This window comes from Pleurodeles waltl, chromosome 1_1 (assembly GCF_031143425.1).
Source record: "Pleurodeles waltl isolate 20211129_DDA chromosome 1_1, aPleWal1.hap1.20221129, whole genome shotgun sequence".
Lineage (NCBI taxonomy): Eukaryota > Metazoa > Chordata > Amphibia > Caudata > Salamandridae > Pleurodeles > Pleurodeles waltl.
The window spans coordinates 624,530,647-624,547,162 of record NC_090436.1 but is presented as its reverse complement, the minus strand read 5'-3'; the positions used below and the strand labels follow the sequence as shown (position 1 = coordinate 624,547,162).

The window sequence follows — 16,516 nt, the reverse complement described above, 5'->3', positions numbered from 1 at the left end:
CTTTTATTGATTTGAATGTAATTTCCTTTCCTCTGTACTAGCTTTCCATTGATTGTTAGCTTGTAAAGTTGTACTTTGTCACAAATCCACCCCTTCGGACAGCCACTGCTGTTCAAATGGAACATCTTGAAGTAGGTCATGTGCTGAGCTAATACATTTACTTTAGTTCCTTTGCGTATGCCTAAACATATGAACAATATTAACTATGGAAAGGATAAGATCTTTGGGTACTTTCCAAACTGAGTTATTATTCTGAAATGCCAGTATCTAATGTTGTAGCAGAAACTAGTTCTCTGTGGCCTTTCCTTTGTACTCCATTCCTTTGAATTCACCCCACTTCATAGTCTTGCACTTTCTTGATATTGTCCAAACCCCAATTCCTGAATCAAATCCTTATAATAATACTAATATATTAAATTGTCAAAGTTCAAAGTTTATTGACATATCTAAATAGGTAATCCCGCTGTCAAACAATAACAAGTCAATAAAACTAGTTAAAAATTAAACAAAAAAAATAAATATATATATATATATATATATATACATAAATATAGGAAGAGAGGTCAAATCATCAATCGATGTGCAAAGTTCAGATGACAAGCAGCAAAAATTATCAAGAGCAATTAGTCCCATAGATTTGCTGGTAACCACATAAATGTATATCTACCAAGACTTAAAGGCTCCGGACCAACTTACCCAGGAGCCATAAGTTCTTTATGTCTAATGGACCAAGCCACAAATATTAATTTTGAAACAGCTGTTTCAATCGCCAACAGGAAATCACTCTTACATAGTCTGTAGGCATTAGCGTGATTAAAGAGTGATACATTTTTTCATAGAGGCACAATTGATTGTCTCCTCGGGACAGAAAAAGAGAAAGTGTTCATCTGTTTCATCAGCCCCCAACACAATTTGCACTTACTATCGCCATGCCCCAGAGGGAACCACTGGGCAGTCAGAGCAGCCACAGGTAGAGTACCATATCAAAACTGTAAAAACAGAGATCGAGCACAAGCTGGTCTAATCAGATCCATAAAAGACTCAGCTACTGGTTCCTGCTTTACTAGCAGGAATTCGCTAGTCAGACGCCCATTTGCACCCATTTGGATGGACCAGGCAATTGTCCTCTCCCAAAAAATTGTGCTTGACTAAGGGGGCAGCATTAGATGGAATCGCTTCAGGGTTGTCCCAATACTGGAGGAAGCCGAGCCAAGCTCTAACCATGTTAATTTCAGCTTCCTCAACCATTTTACTTTCTCCAGAACCTTAGCTCCCCCAATTATATCCCTTTATCCCTCCCTGTGGGGCTCCAATTCCTCCGTTCTCCAGAGGTGAATCCAGTATAATAGGGACTTTAGAATTGCCAGGTCTGTGATTGAATGCAACCCAAGGTCTAATCTAAGAGGCATCAACGGGGTGCCCTTCCCCACCCCTGTAATGTGCCTAAGAAAATTATATTCTCTTACTGCAAGGGTATTCAGATTATTTAGACCCCACAACTCAGCCCTACATAAAGCTGCACCCCTTACCTGGATCTTATATATTTCCATTGCAGGATTAATTGGTGGACACTGGGCAGCTCTAGCAATACGACCGAAGGCTCCCCCCATGGCTTATTATATGAGAGCTTTTCATGAAATGACCAGCCCGGTCATCCGAGGTCAGATAACATGACACCTAAATAATCAAACTCAATGTCTCTCTCCAGACTAACAGAATTCAGTGACCCTAACTTTCACCTTTTTTTCCCATCAGCTTCATTTTTGCTGCATTAACCTCAAGCCCAAAGTCTTTGCAGAACAAGCAAAAACTAAATTCTGGAGACCCCTCTTTGTTTTAGCCAGTATAAGGATATCATCCGGGTAAAACAACCCCGGTATTTCTTGACCTGCCAATCTAGGGGAGTCATTCAGATACTCAATACATCTATTAATATATTAACGGAATAGAGTATGTGCCAGAACGCAGCCCTGCTGCACTCCCTCTCAACTTTGACTAGACCTATCAGTTCACCTTCATGGCCACTTCTAATTCAGGCAAATCTACCTGCGAATAATTACTTTTAAAAACTCAGGAGGAACACCCATCTTCTGCAGTGTAAATCAAAAGCTGGTCAATAAAAGCAACATATAAGTCCCCCCTCCAATGTCCACAATCTTCCATTTAATTGACAGAAATGTCATATCCTGGTCCACTGCGCTCACTGCTGGTCTAAATCTTGCCTGGAAACTTGATATAGTCCTGCTTTCCTCGATCCATTCCAGCAGCCGGTCTAAAATCTGTTTAGCAAAAATCTTTTGCAAATGATCCATCAAACTGATCGGCCGATAATTTACTGGATCACTAGGGTTGCCCTTTTTGAAGTGAGAAACTATTTCAGCCCCATTCCAAGTGGGTGGGATTGGCGCACCTGCTGCTACTGCATTTCAAACTATGTTAATACAAGGTGCCCAAATGTCTGGATTAGACTTATGCTAGTCGTCTGGTATTTTGTGGAGGCCAGGGGCCTTACCCCACTTGAGTAAATTAATACCCGCTAGAGTTTTCGTTAAAGTAAACTCAAGTGGAGTAGATCTCCCTGCCCCCCAATGTCACCCACCACTACTGATCCGGAGTTATCAAGGGAGGAATAGAGTGAGCTAAAATGTAAAAACAATTCACCTGGTAGAATTGACAACCCCAACGGGAACTGGGGGACCCCACTGCTTCCAAAATCGTCTTTGTTCATTACACCTAGTTGTTTCCAAAAGGTTTTCCCAATGTTTCACCTCCCATTGCCTCTGGGCCTGGGTTAGCTCCAACCTATATCTTGCCCTACTTTGACTTATCAAGCATCCATCCCCGCCTTTGAGTCCCTTTAGAAACCAATTTTTAGCTTTCCTACATGTTTTAGCATACCACCCACTGCTTCGCTTGCGCCTCGTCTTACCTGATAGTTCTTTAACAAATAGCGCTTTAAGGGAGTCATAAAGACTCAAATAACTTCAACTATCTTCCCATAATCAAACCCAAGTGCAAGCATAGTTTCCATATAATTGACTAACAGTTGGTACAAGGTGGCAATAATAAAAGGGGAGGGTTTGAGTGCTTCCCACTTAACATTCCACCTGTTGTTAGTCATTTTAAGTTGATTGTCCAGGATCACCAGAAACAGAATTATCTGAACACAGAAACAAATTTCTGACAGAAAGTACCAATGGGTCATGATCGCTTTCTTCATGCTCCATCACCTCCATGTCAACCATGTGTCCCCAAAGGTGGAAATCTAAAAGCAAATAGTCAATGTGTCTAAATGTTGGAGCTAAGTTGGCATCCGAGCGAGAACAACCATTACATGCCTGGAGTTCATGTGACAGCATGATGTCAACAACCTGTAATGCGGCTCTAGTCAACCTGCACCTAGTAGGTGCAGACAATTTCGGAATACCCCAAAGTCAGTCCTCTTCCCAACAAAGCTCCTGGGCCACTGGATATAGCTCAAAAGTAGTATTAGAATCCCCTGCTATCAATACATAATAGGCTCTTTCGCACCCTGCCAGCAAATTATCTAACATACAAAGAGTTTCTGATTCACTGCTCTTCCCCACACTTCTGTTATATACATTTATCAGCAAGAGCGGAATCTCTTTGTTAGTTGAAAGAACTAGACCCTTTATGTCAGCACAGCCAAGATCCATCTCTCTTGCTCTACACTTAAGATTACCGCTGAACCAAATTAGCAGGCCTCCTGAAGGCCTACCAGAAACTGCCCCAGGAGCAGGAATCCAAAAACTTCTAAAACCAGATCTATACCTGGGCTCCAAGCCCCATGTTTCCTGGAAAATGCAGATCTTGTGGTGGTCTATGAAGTCCTCCAAACCGGATTGTTGAGCAGAGTCCCTGGTGCTGCTATATTGCAACTTATAATTGTTACCAGGTCCTCGGAAATGACAGGAAGTCGTACTGGGGGTACATCTGATAAATTTTGGCCACTTATCCCTCCCACATCCATTTGATTTAGATACTGCTGGGGAATTGTTGGTTCTCAGCCAAAGAAATTGAATCTTCTGGCTTGAATAGGCCCACTGCCACTACTCCTTTAACACAGGGAAGAAAATTCGACAGGGGACCTAAAAAGCCCTGGTTGTCCTGCCCTGTAAGTCAATTCACATCAGTGAGTGAGGAAGGATCCCTCCTCCGGACATTTCTATGGTAGAGCAGTGCACATCCCTGACCACTAGAAGAAATACGTTGTCTAAAACCACACTCCCACCCCAATGAAGAAATAAAATCAGGACAGGGATAGAAAGCTGCATGCAAGCCGATGCAAAAAAGCACCCCTGTATATTGGGCCAACCTTGCAACAATTCGAAACAAACTTGTTAACAACCAAAGTGGAGTTAAAATTAATCACAATACAGACCCCCTCACATTGTTTAGGTAACAACCTCACCCATGCCACCCTCCTCACCATTAATATAGTGGATGCCAGGGGAAGGGGAAAATTTGCATTGTAAAACATTATTCTTTAATTCAGTGAAGGGTTCAGAACTATTTGGGCAAAGGCTAGGGACATTTGCAATCACTGCCACAAGAGGTTTTCCCCAGGGGGAAGGTGGAGCACTGTAGATCCTTTGTTACTGTTCCTTTCCTCCTTGTTGAACTTTACTTCCTGGCAATTAGCAAGCTCCCTACCACCACTACTTCCTGGGGTCTCCCTGGCCTCATCAAACTTGGAATGATCAACACTGCTCTGGTGTGGCTGCTCCGAAGATTTTGCAGTAAGCACAGCCCATGTGACTCAGTAGCAGCTCCAGGAATAAGGAGATCAAACTTACTATGGGTAACCAAGCTAACCAAGTTCCTGCTGGAAGGGGTAGGAACCCTGAATAACCCTGCTGCCAGGGTTGGGCTGGGCAGAGACAGCAGCCAATGGGAAGGTAGTTTAAGCAAAAGTTAATTGGTGAAGATTTGAACAACTTTCCCCACAGTGTCCTCGACAACTGATGGACGCTTTATGACTGGTTGCAATCTCTTCTCGATTTCCTCCAAAAGCGACTCTGCTGAGAGGCCATTCATGCCCCCTAGTAACACCTTAACCCCTCTTCCATCAATTCCAAGACTTGTAGCTACTGCGTTACGTGCATATTTACTCTTTGAGGGTTTCTCAATGCATTTCCTCTTTCCTCTAGTATTCACTTTATTTCCAGGCTGACAAATTTCTGGGGAATCCTTTTCTAATAAAGAATCGCCCATGGATGAAGCAGTGGGATTTGTGACCAACACCTCCTATGGGCAGCCCAATATGGCGCCCTGGTGCCTTGGTGACAGAGATTACTGGGGCGCAGGTGGAGACATAAGTGGAGCAGAGTGGGCCAACAAGAGAGCACCAGTAGAAAGCCACCTCTCAGCAGACTCAATCTCCCTTTCAAGAACTCCAACGACCTTATTGAAACCCATACAAGGTGTTATTTCTCAGTAGTTTGTCAGCCACTGCAGGTAGTTTGAGCTTGCCCATCTTGCACCGTAACTTGAATGACATGAGACACAACTCCCACCCAAAATAGCTCCACCCAGCTCAAACACTGATGAATAGAGTTAACAGTGTTGGTTACTACTTACTGCAGGAACCAGGGCTGATGCAGGCGTTAGGGGTGTGGCCCAGCCCAGCCTCTTCTGGGTGATGACGGGCAAAGACGGGCCCACTTTTGGCCTGAACTTTGCTCGGGTTGTGCCCAGGCACCTCCCATGCTGCAAGACTAAGTGCTCCAGTTTATGTGCCTCCTGATGCTTGCTCTTTCCATGCAGCCGTCCCTACCTCAGGTGATACTAGGAGGGGTAATGCTGGCAAAATCAAGACCTCCCCCACTGACAAAGAACCCTTTCCGCTTTGTGGGACCAAGTGCCCCAGTTTATGCATCCTCTGATGCTTGCTCTTTCTGTGCGGCCATCCCTGCCACAGGCGATACTGGGAGGTGAAGTGCGGGCAAAATCAAGACCTCCCCTACTTTCAAAAAATGCTTCTTGCTCTGCAGGACCAAGTGCCCCAGTTTATGCACCTCTTGGCGCTTGGCCTGGCTGCATGGCCGTCCCTGCCGCACACGATACTGGGAGGTGTATTGCTGGCAAAATCAAGACCTCCCGCTGACAAAAAATGCTTCCTGTGCTGCAGGACTAAGGGCCTTATTACAACTTTGGAGGAGGTGTTAATCTGTCCCAAAAGTGACGGTAAAGTGACGGATATACCACCAGCCGTATTACGGGTTCCATAGGATATAATGGACTCGTAATACAGCTGGTGGTTTATCCGTCACTTTACCGTCACTTTGGGACATATTAACACCTCCTCCAAAGTCGTAATAAGGTCCTAAGTGACTCAGTTTATGCACCTCCTGGCCCTTGGTTTGTCCTTGCGGCCGTCCCTGCCGCAGACGTTAATGGGAGGTATGGTGCGGGTAAAATCAAGACCTCCCCTGCTGACAAAGAATGCTTTGTCAGTCAAGTTGGTTCTGAACGAGAGACTTTAGGATATCTGCTATCCAGAACCACCATCCTACTTTGTCCCAAATAAAGTTTCCAGTGAGCTTCTCAATTCTCACTGCTGATTTAAGCTTGTTAATTCCTTTTGGAAGTGTTTCAACACAACATATTTTGAGGTGAGCATTGTACTTTCAAAATGTTAAAAAAACTTAGGGGGTCATTCTGACCTTGGCGGTCCATGACCGCCATGGCGGAGGGCGGCGGAAGCACCGCCAACAGGCTGGCGGTGCTTCCTGGGCGATTCTGACCGCGGCGGTAAAGCCGCGGTCAGAAAAGGGGAGCCGGCGGTTTCCCGCCGGTTTCCCGCTGGCCCAGGGAATCCGCCATGGCGGCGCTGCTTGCAGCACCGCCATGAGGATTCCGACCGCCTTCCCGCCAGCCTCTTTCTGGCGGTGTCCACCGCCAGAACCAGGATGGCGGGAACGGGTGCCGTGGGGCCCCTGGGGGCCCCTGCACTGCCCATGCCACTGGCATGGGCAGTGCAGGGGCCCCCTAACAGGGCCCCACAAAGATTTTCACTGTCTGCTGTGCAGACAGTGAAAATCGCGACGGGTGCCACTGCACCCGTCGCACCCCTTCAACTCCGCCGGCTCCATTCCGAGCCGGCTTCATTGTTGAAGGGGCTGTCCCGCTGGGCGGGCCGGCCGGTGGTCTTCTGGCGGTCGCCCGGCGGCCCAGCGTGAAAGCCGGAATGGCCACCGCGGTCTTTCGGCGGGAACCGCTTGGCAGGCGGCCACCGCCGACCGCCGCGGTCAGAATGACCGCCTTACTCAGTTACCCCTTGCTATCTTTTGTGACAAAATTGCCATTCCCTATTGGTTGACCACATGTTTGGATCCTATAACATTATTATCATTTATCTTCTCATTTTTTTAGTGGCTTTGTTTATTGCACCATTTTGCTGATATACACGCACACGCACACACACACACACACACACACACTAACTCCACCTTACCCGTGCAAAGGCTTCACCCTTGTGTCTTCATTAAATTACATCAAATGTAACCCCCTTTCAATTAGCATTTTTTCATCCTTTCGTGAGATGTCTCTACATGACACGTTTGCTTGGCTGGATCCATCCAACATTTTTGTCAGCACACTCACCCTCCCTGTTGTCCATGTGTTGGAGGCAGGCCTCAGACCACTTGGCTTCTTTTTAGTGACTCCAGGGAGGAGGCTCTCTGAACTGTCTCTTGCTTGAGAAAAATGGCACCCTAATTAGGCCCTTTTTCCTTCCATGGGTTTGCAGGTTCAGTCGGGGTGGGATGCTATAAACCGTTCCTCCTTTGATTTGATATCGTTTGAGTTACCCTCAGTTCTCTCCCTGCCACCAGTGTTGCAATAATTTGCCATCCTTTCCACCTTCTCTTTGCACTTATCCTCACCCTGCTGCAGCAGCCTCCCTCCCACTGTCATCTTACACTTCAGTACATCACACCTATTCTTGCTCACCTTCTTTCCTTTCTTACTTCCCCTTTCACCCTAAATTCATTTGCATGTCACAAATCCCAAGCTCTATGCCTTCTCATCACAACACTTTTGCACTTGGAGAGTGACCCACCATGTTCCTCGTTGGTGTCCGACCAGGACACTTCTGTCCCTTCCCGTATAATTACCCCTGCTTAGCCGTGTCCACCCTCACAGACATTTTAGGTTTGGTACTGACCAATTCCCATAAACACAGCTGACTCCTGCCCCCATCATCCCAAGATCTAGTGTCCTTCATATGCCAACTTGCCCCCCAGAACCACAGACTGGTCCATAACCACACTTTGGTTTAGGGCCTTCAAACACACCAACACACTTCCCCTCTTTCCGTATGAAACAAGCCTCCATCACATATGTGGTGGTCACAGGCCCCACCGCTCCAAGGTGTCTTCTTCCCTGATGCACTGCCTTGGGTGCCTCCTCAGGAAAGACCACAATGCTTGTCACAAACCCTCATAATCACCTGCACTCACCTGCTTCGGAAATGTGTATGGAATACATCACTCGCTTGTCATTTCTGACCACTGCGCCACACCTTGGACTGCTGTCTATTCCTGGGTTTCCTTCCAACCCAATCACCTTGTCTTCATAGATGTACATAATCCTCATTGAAGTGCTTTCACTCATAGGCTGAGTATACATTATGCCATCTCAGTTGGTGAACTCTATGGTGCATGTCACACTATTTTGTCACTCACATCTGTCCCCTTAGTCTACGCCTCAAGGCTATAGATGCCATATGGAGCAGGACAGTATATACCCAACCCTATACCTTGTTTACAACAACCTAAGCTGTTGTGATAGTTTTTATTGTGGAAGAGTAGTTTGTGTACTTCCTACATAATGTGCTTCTCAAACTTTACATAGTTTCTTGTTTTTTTCTCTGTCTATGCTTGTGTTGTTTTCTACTTCATGCTGCAGAAAGGTCTTGAATGCACAATGAAACCGAATTTGTGACAATGTTTACTGCACTCTCCTTGCGTCCCTTTCGTGGTACAAGGTTCGAGCAAAACACTTGATAAATATTCCCCTATGTATTTATACAATATCAAAGTTGTGATTTTATTTAGAGTGGATTTTGAGCACGAAGCACAGTTCGAGAATTTCTCTCTCCATTATACATTTCAAGGACCAGAGAGAAGAGCTACTATATTTGCTTTAAAGGCTGTCTTTCTGTTCCCGAGCCGCCTTTCTTCGTATTCATTGTGTATGCGGATATTGGAATGAACGCAGGCATCACATGGGACAGAATATAATCCTTTATTGCCAGAAACAGCTTCTGCATTATTTTTAAAACTCAAGAGAGCTCTTTCTGACTTACAAGATATTTCCATGTGTTGGGCTAATGGCTTCGGCCCAAGGGACAACTACTGTTTCTCTTTCTGTTGTATTGTTGTTCTTTGTATGTTACAGAAGGACCTGGGCTTTGAAGCATGCATGCGGGGCAATCCTAAATCGCTTAATGTATGTGCAGTCATCCATATCCTGAAGGCCTGGAGGTTTAATGGGCCCTTTATAGCCCCAGATATCGATTTATTCCTTTTGTTCTGGTGTGTACGGGACCTTTATGTGTGTGCCACAAACACTATTCGGGAATGTTACCAATGTTTAGACTCTCCCTGCTGCTCTCCCTTCAGCTACTAGGGGTCTGTTGATGATTCTAGTTATTATACCACATCACAATCCCCGCCCTCCATTGGTGGTGTTGATCGTGGTGAAGGTGCTGTGCTTCATCTTGCCTTTCCCTTTGCTTCAAGCATGCCTTTTCCCTTTGATATTCCTCCATATTCAGTAGTAAGTGTGTGTGTGTGTGTGTGTGTGTGCTTTTTGATTAATTTCCCTACATTTTCTGTGGGTTTGGGCATGGGCGTCAATTCACCAAAATGCCAGGGGTAGCGGAAGTGACATCACACACCACTTGACCTTTTACTGTGACACACACATGCTTACAGATACAATCACACATTCTCGCTCACATAAATACACTATCACCCGCAAGTATGCATACCACATTCATTTGAAAGCATTTTTTGCTTACCTTGGTTGCCAGATTGGGTCATATTCCAGCGAACTGTACTCCTTTTTTATTAAACAAATAGTGAATAAAATTATTCACTATTTGTGTAATAAAAAGACGTGACAGAAAACCAAGAAAGTGGGCCTTCAGCCAACGTCCATTAGGACGAGCTGCCCCTGTGTTCCAGGCACTGATTTTGCCACTGCTGAGGTCGGGGGTCGCAAAGGCAGTGCCAGGGGTCGCAAGGGGCAAGCTGGGGGTCGCAGCTGCGACCACTGGAGACCCCTAAATGACATCCATGGGTTTGGGGTATTGGAGGTTCTTATGAGGCCCCGACATACTATAACTGATTTTTGCATTGTTTCCAAACTTATTCAGGTTCTCTTGGTATGTATGGTGCCTTTTGTGCTCTATTGGGCACGCATAAATTTTTTTCTGAATGTTATAAAAACATGATTCATTTCAAATTTGGGTTAATAGGGCTGTAGTATCTTTTAATTTTTCCTAAATTTAAAATAAATATATAAAATGAACTTATATTCATATTTAATATAAAAACATTTTAAATATTTTTCTTGAGGTACTTTTTTTTAATTGTCCTTATATTTTACCATAGGGTGACTCTGCAGTTGGTGTGGAGCCCTCTTTATGATAAAGTATAAAATAAAAGTGAGACATGTAGAATTAAATGTATGCTGTATTGTGTGTGCCTCTGTGATGCGGGTTCGGCGAAGGGTGGCATAAAATCTTCTGTGCATGTTCTTATGTTATTGTTTATGAGTTGATCCAGGGGGTCTCATTGCAAGCCTCCTCTTTGTATTGGGAGGACAGCCTGGCCCTAAGATAATGCTAAAGCCCAATCGAATTTGTTGTGATTTCTTTTTTTTAAAGTTTATTTCACTCAAAAATAAATGTTAAAACTATTTTATAGTAAATATTAATGCAAAATTCATGTGATATATTTATTTTAAATAAAGGGAAAAACACTAAAGCACTATAAACGTAATTTTGAAATAAATCCTCAGTTAATGGAAATATAATAAATTAAATAAAAAATATTTTATGAAGTTCAAATCAAAAAATAAATTCACAGCTACCGAAAAAATATTTTGTATTGTGCATTAATAATTATTAAATGAGAGCTATTGAAATATTTTAACCTAATTTACTTATATTTTAATGACCATTACTATTACACTATTTTTTAAATCAATATAGGGTATTAAATATTTCATAATTAAATAATAAAAAATATACAATTTTATATATGTGTAGACATTAAATTATATGTATTTATATTTCTAACTATTTTATATAATTTACTTTAAGTTAACATTAGTTTTGTTTGAATTACCTATTTCCATTATTTCCTATGAGAGGGTATTGCAGTACCAGTGGTTGCCATGTGTGGTTGTGTGGTGCTGGACTTACTACTATATTTTTCTTGTACTAACTTACACCCGAAATTCATGAATAGCCAAAAGTAGTAAACTTACTCAAACATGTAACTTAGTGTGAATCAGGCTCAGTATGTGTATATAACACATTTGGGAGACAAATTTTCCAGACGATTTTCACCATGGACAAAAAGTTTGATAACCCGGCCAGCTGTCTAACAATTGATGGTGACATTTCTACCATGATGGTCAAGCAATGAGGGAATTATCATCAGGAAGTGCGTCAAAATGGATGAGTGTTTCTTGAACTTTGGAGCTTTGAGTATAGTGGGGGGCACAGAGGTTGCCAAGAAAGTGAATAAATCAGATTAGAAGAAATGTAATGTTTAATAAAGCTAGATAGCTGTCAGCAGGAATAAACAGATGTCAGACAATTATTGGCAAGTATGCATAAAGTAAATGTGGTAGGCTGGAATGGAACCAAAATCCAAATTTGATCACACAATAGACTTCTGCCTGTGACCAAGACTGGGGCCAAGCTCTGCTAGTCTCCCAGCTGGGTGAGGGGACATCACCCAGGGAGCCTGGAGCACCAGTGTCTGCTTGCTTTCCAACACCACTGTGAGAAAGAGGACGGCACTGGACGGAGAGTGGTCCAGTGGTGAATCCTGCTGAGTGGACTTGCTTAGTGAGGTGTGATGAGATGGCTGCTGCACCGATCAGGTCATTGTGCATGTGCAGGAAAAAGTATGCCAGAGGCTTGCCGCTGTGAAGAGAGCTGTGATTGTTGTTGTGCCAAATGGGTCATAACCTGTGTGCAGCAAGGAAATGGCAACCTTGTATGACGAGAGCTATGGCCATCTCTGTGCAGAATTGGTAATCGCCTGTGTGCAGTGAGCCAGGAGGGGCTGCTATGGACAGATTGCCATGCTGATTAGACCATAACATATGTGCTATGGTGAGCTGGTGATCCCGTATGCCAGGACGAGCCATCGTGAAGGTATCTGCTTTGGCAATCTGGTCGGAGTCCATGTGCATTAAAGAGGCAGTCATCCCGTATGCCAGAAGGGGTCACTGGGACTAAGCAAGAAGTGTGACCTGGTCAGGATTGTCACCAGAGGAGAAAAGCTGCTGTGGAGACCCCCTGCTGACCTGCACGTGTCAGAGAACCATTGTCAGGACATTCGCACAAACTCCTTCTCATGCACTGTGGTGCAGACCAAAGCGTTGACCCAGCTTGGAGGAGCCACGAATAGCTTCCATTGATGCGGCTGCACAATCATGTGTGAATAACTCATGGGTTCAGAAGTAAAGCCTGCCTGGGCCGCATGCAGTGCATTCACCTGAACCAGCTGCTGCTGCTCAAGGACCCGGGGAGGGGGCACGCTCAGAAACTCTGGTCGCTCAAATTCTGCAAGTGTGGGTAAAAGAGATATTAGGCTGGGTAGCCCTGGGAAAACCTGGTCACTAAATAGCGCTTTGATGCTGGAACATGATTGACTTTAAGACAGAGATGGAATGCAACTCTTGCGACTTGGACTATCACTAGAGCGAGGAAGGTGTAGGACCCAGGGAGCTGCCTACAAAAACACTAAAGTCCTGACTGCTGGGGGATTGTGGAAGTTGTTTGTGAATGTCATAATTCTCTTTGTGTTGATAGCTGTAAAATAAAATACTTCTTAAGTTGTTGTAGACGGGTGCCGCCCACCCCATCTACAAAGATCTGCGAATGGTGCCGACCGCGCGCCTGGTCCGATTCCGTCCCACGTCTCCAGGGAGACGCATGGAGGCGGGACGCTAATTCGCCTCCGGATTTCCGGGTCGCCGGAAAAGAAGAAAAAGGAAAGACGGACTACCCAACAGGTCGGGAGGAGGCCGGAAGAGTAAAGGACCAAGAGGAGACGCACCGGGAGGAGAACGCCGAATACAGAACCAACGAGGACGAGACAACCAGCCCGAGCAACGGGCAACGCCGAATATAGAACCAACGAGGACGAGACAACCAGCCCGAGCAACGGAGCCGGAAAGACTACAAGGAAGGCAATGAGGACGAGACAACCAGCCCGAGCAACGGAGCCGGGAAAGACTACAAGGAAGGCAACAGACCCCGCCACGACCCAGGAGGGTCGTGGCTCTTCAAGGTACGGTCCCTGTTAAAGGGACATCGGCATAAGGGGACTAGAGGACGCGAGGATCCCACCCTTGTGTATGCCTGGAGGAATGCCAAAAGTGACTCTACCGGGGAGGTAGGTCCACACTTCATAGTCCATAAGAATCTTCTATATAGGGTTACCTTAACGGCACACGGAGAACGAAAACAATTAGTGGTCCCAGAGGCTTACCGGACTCAGGTGTTGTTCCTAGCCCATAACCAACCAGGAGGAGGCCATTATGGCCGAGAAAAAACAGAAGAATATTTATTAAGATGTTTTTATTGGCCTGGGGTCTATGCCCATATTCAAAAATACTCTGCACAGTGTCCTAGATGTCAGTTAGTAGAACCAGGAGCAGTGAGGAGAGCCCCTCTACATCCCCTACCTATTATAGACACTCCTTTTAGACGCGTGGGTATGGATTTGGTCGGTCCTCTTTTAGCGTCTTCTAAGGGCCATACACATATCCTCGTTCTTGTGGATTATGTTAGAAGGTACCCTGAGGCGATCCCTTTTACCAGTACCACCACAAAAACAGTAGCACAAGCCATGATAACTTTTTTTTCCTGTGTTGGTTTTCCCCAAGAAATTCTCACGGATCAAGGCACTCCCTTTGTATCAGGTCTCATGAAACAAATATGTAAAACACTAGGAATTGCCCAAATCAAAACTGCAGTATATCACCCACAGACAGATGGTTTAGTGGAACGATATAATCGCACCATTAAAACACTTCTGCAGAAAATAGTAGACGACTCGGGAAAAGACTGGGACCAGAAATTGCCCTTAGTCCTTTACGCAATACGGACACATGAACAGTCCTCCACTGGACATAGTCCGTTCGAGTTAGTATTCGGGAGGAAACCCCGTAACTTGCTTGACATGGCAGCAGAAATGTGGGAGGAAGAGAATAATGAGGAGAAACCCCTATTGGACTATATCCACAAATTAAAAACGCAACTACAAACAGTTTGGGAAGATGTGCGACATCATTTAGAAAAAGCTCAAGAAACGCAAAAGACCTATTATGATCAAGGCGCCAAGTTACGGGTTCTCCAACCCAATGACCAGGTGCTAATAATGAGACCTACATCCGAACATAAACTACTGGCTAAGTGGCAAGGCCCTTACCAGGTAATAAAAGCAGTCTCACCCGTTACTTATCTTATTGAAATAAACGAACATCCCAAACGAACCCAAATTTATCATATCAATTTGTTAAAAAAATGGGAAAACCCTGAGAATAACACTGGTCTTCCTGCTATTGGCTACCTTGTAACATCCACCAATGAGTTAGGCCTTAACCTCTACCCCACGCCACAACCAGAGAAGCCAACAAGTCCCAGTATCAATGAATCTCTTTCCGAGATGGAAAAAGCCCAATTATTTGAGTTGATACAACAACACTCCGAGTTTTTCTCAGAGGTTCCAGGCCGGACCTCTCTGGTTCAGCATCATATCCGAACACCTGAGGGCCAGACCAAAACGCCTACGACCCTACCGAATTCCAGAGGCGAGGAAAAAGCTTATGGAAGAAGAGATAATGAAAATGTTATCTTTAAAAGTTATAGAATCCTCCGCTAGTCCTTGGTGCTCCCCAGTTGTTCTGGTTCCAAAACCGGATGGCTCCGTCCGGTTTTGTATTGATTTCAGAAAGCTTAATGAGATATCACTATTCAACACATATCCTATTCCTAGGGTAGAAGAGGTACTAGAAAAAATAGGGAATGCTCGTTTTATGTCTACCATTGATCTAACGAAAGGCTATTGGCAGATCCCCTTAGCCCTGAACGATAAAGAAAAACCGGCCTTTGCAACCCCTTCCGGTCTATACCATTTCACTGTTCTTCCCTTTGGACTTCATGGAGCACCTGCTACATTTCAACGCTTAATGGACCGGCTCTTACAACCGTTCCAAGCGTTCACAGCAGCATATCTCGACGACATTTTTATCTTCAGTGCTTCTTGGTCAGAACACTTACAACACCTAGAAAGAGTGTTTTCTACGTTAGCAAGGGCCGGCCTCACAGCTAATCCCAAGAAATGTGAATTAGGTCAAACCCAAATTGCCTATCTTGGGTACGTCATTGGTAAGGGGGTTCTACGTCCTCAGAAAGATAAGGTGGAAGCCATCAAACAGATACCTATCCCCAGAACCAAAAGGGAACTCCGTTCTTTTCTAGGGTTGGTAGGGTATTAACTTAGATTCATCCCGCAGTATTCTACTATTACGGCCCCGTAACAGTACCCCGCCACCCTTCCTTCTTTTTCCTCCTCTCAGCTTCAGGGGTTCCAATATCTCAAAGAGACCCTTACGACCGAACCGGTATTACAATGTCCAGATTTTTCCAAGCCTTTCCACCTCTTCACTGACGCTTCCAATGTCGGCCTTGGGGCCGTCCTCGCCCAACCCGACGACCTAGGTCATGACCATCCTATCGTCTACATCAGTCGCAAGCTCCTTCCGAGGGAAGTTCACTACCCTACTATTGAGAAGGAATGCCTAGCCATAAAATGGGCCATTGAATGTTTACAATATTATCTACTAGGCAGACCGTTTATCCTCTACACTGATCATGCCCCCTTAACATGGTTGGCCTCCCATAAGGACACTAATTCCAGGGTTTTACGCTGGTTTCTTGAGCTCCAGCCTTTTACCTTTCAGGTCCGCCACATTCCGGGTACCCGGCAATGCCCCGCTGATTTCCTCTCCCGCTGTCCGGACTCTACGGTCCTCTACCAGTCCCGTTCTTGGGATGGGGTGTGTAGACGGGTGCCGCCCACCCTGTCTACAGAGATCTGCGAATGGCGCCGACCGCGCGCCTGGTCCGATTCCGTCCCGCGTCTCCAGGGAGACGCGTGGAGGCGGGACGCTAATTCGGCCCCGGATTTCAGGGTCACCGGAAAAGAAGAAAAAGGAAAGACGGACTACCCGACAG

General features: G+C 45.2%; 1 long non-coding RNA gene across 2 annotated transcripts in view; it reads right to left on the bottom strand.

Annotated features, from left to right (window-relative positions):
- Nucleotides 1-16,516, bottom strand: part of LOC138283471 (uncharacterized) — a 163,305-nt gene that overhangs the window by 94,774 nt on the left and 52,015 nt on the right. The window lies entirely within an intron of this gene.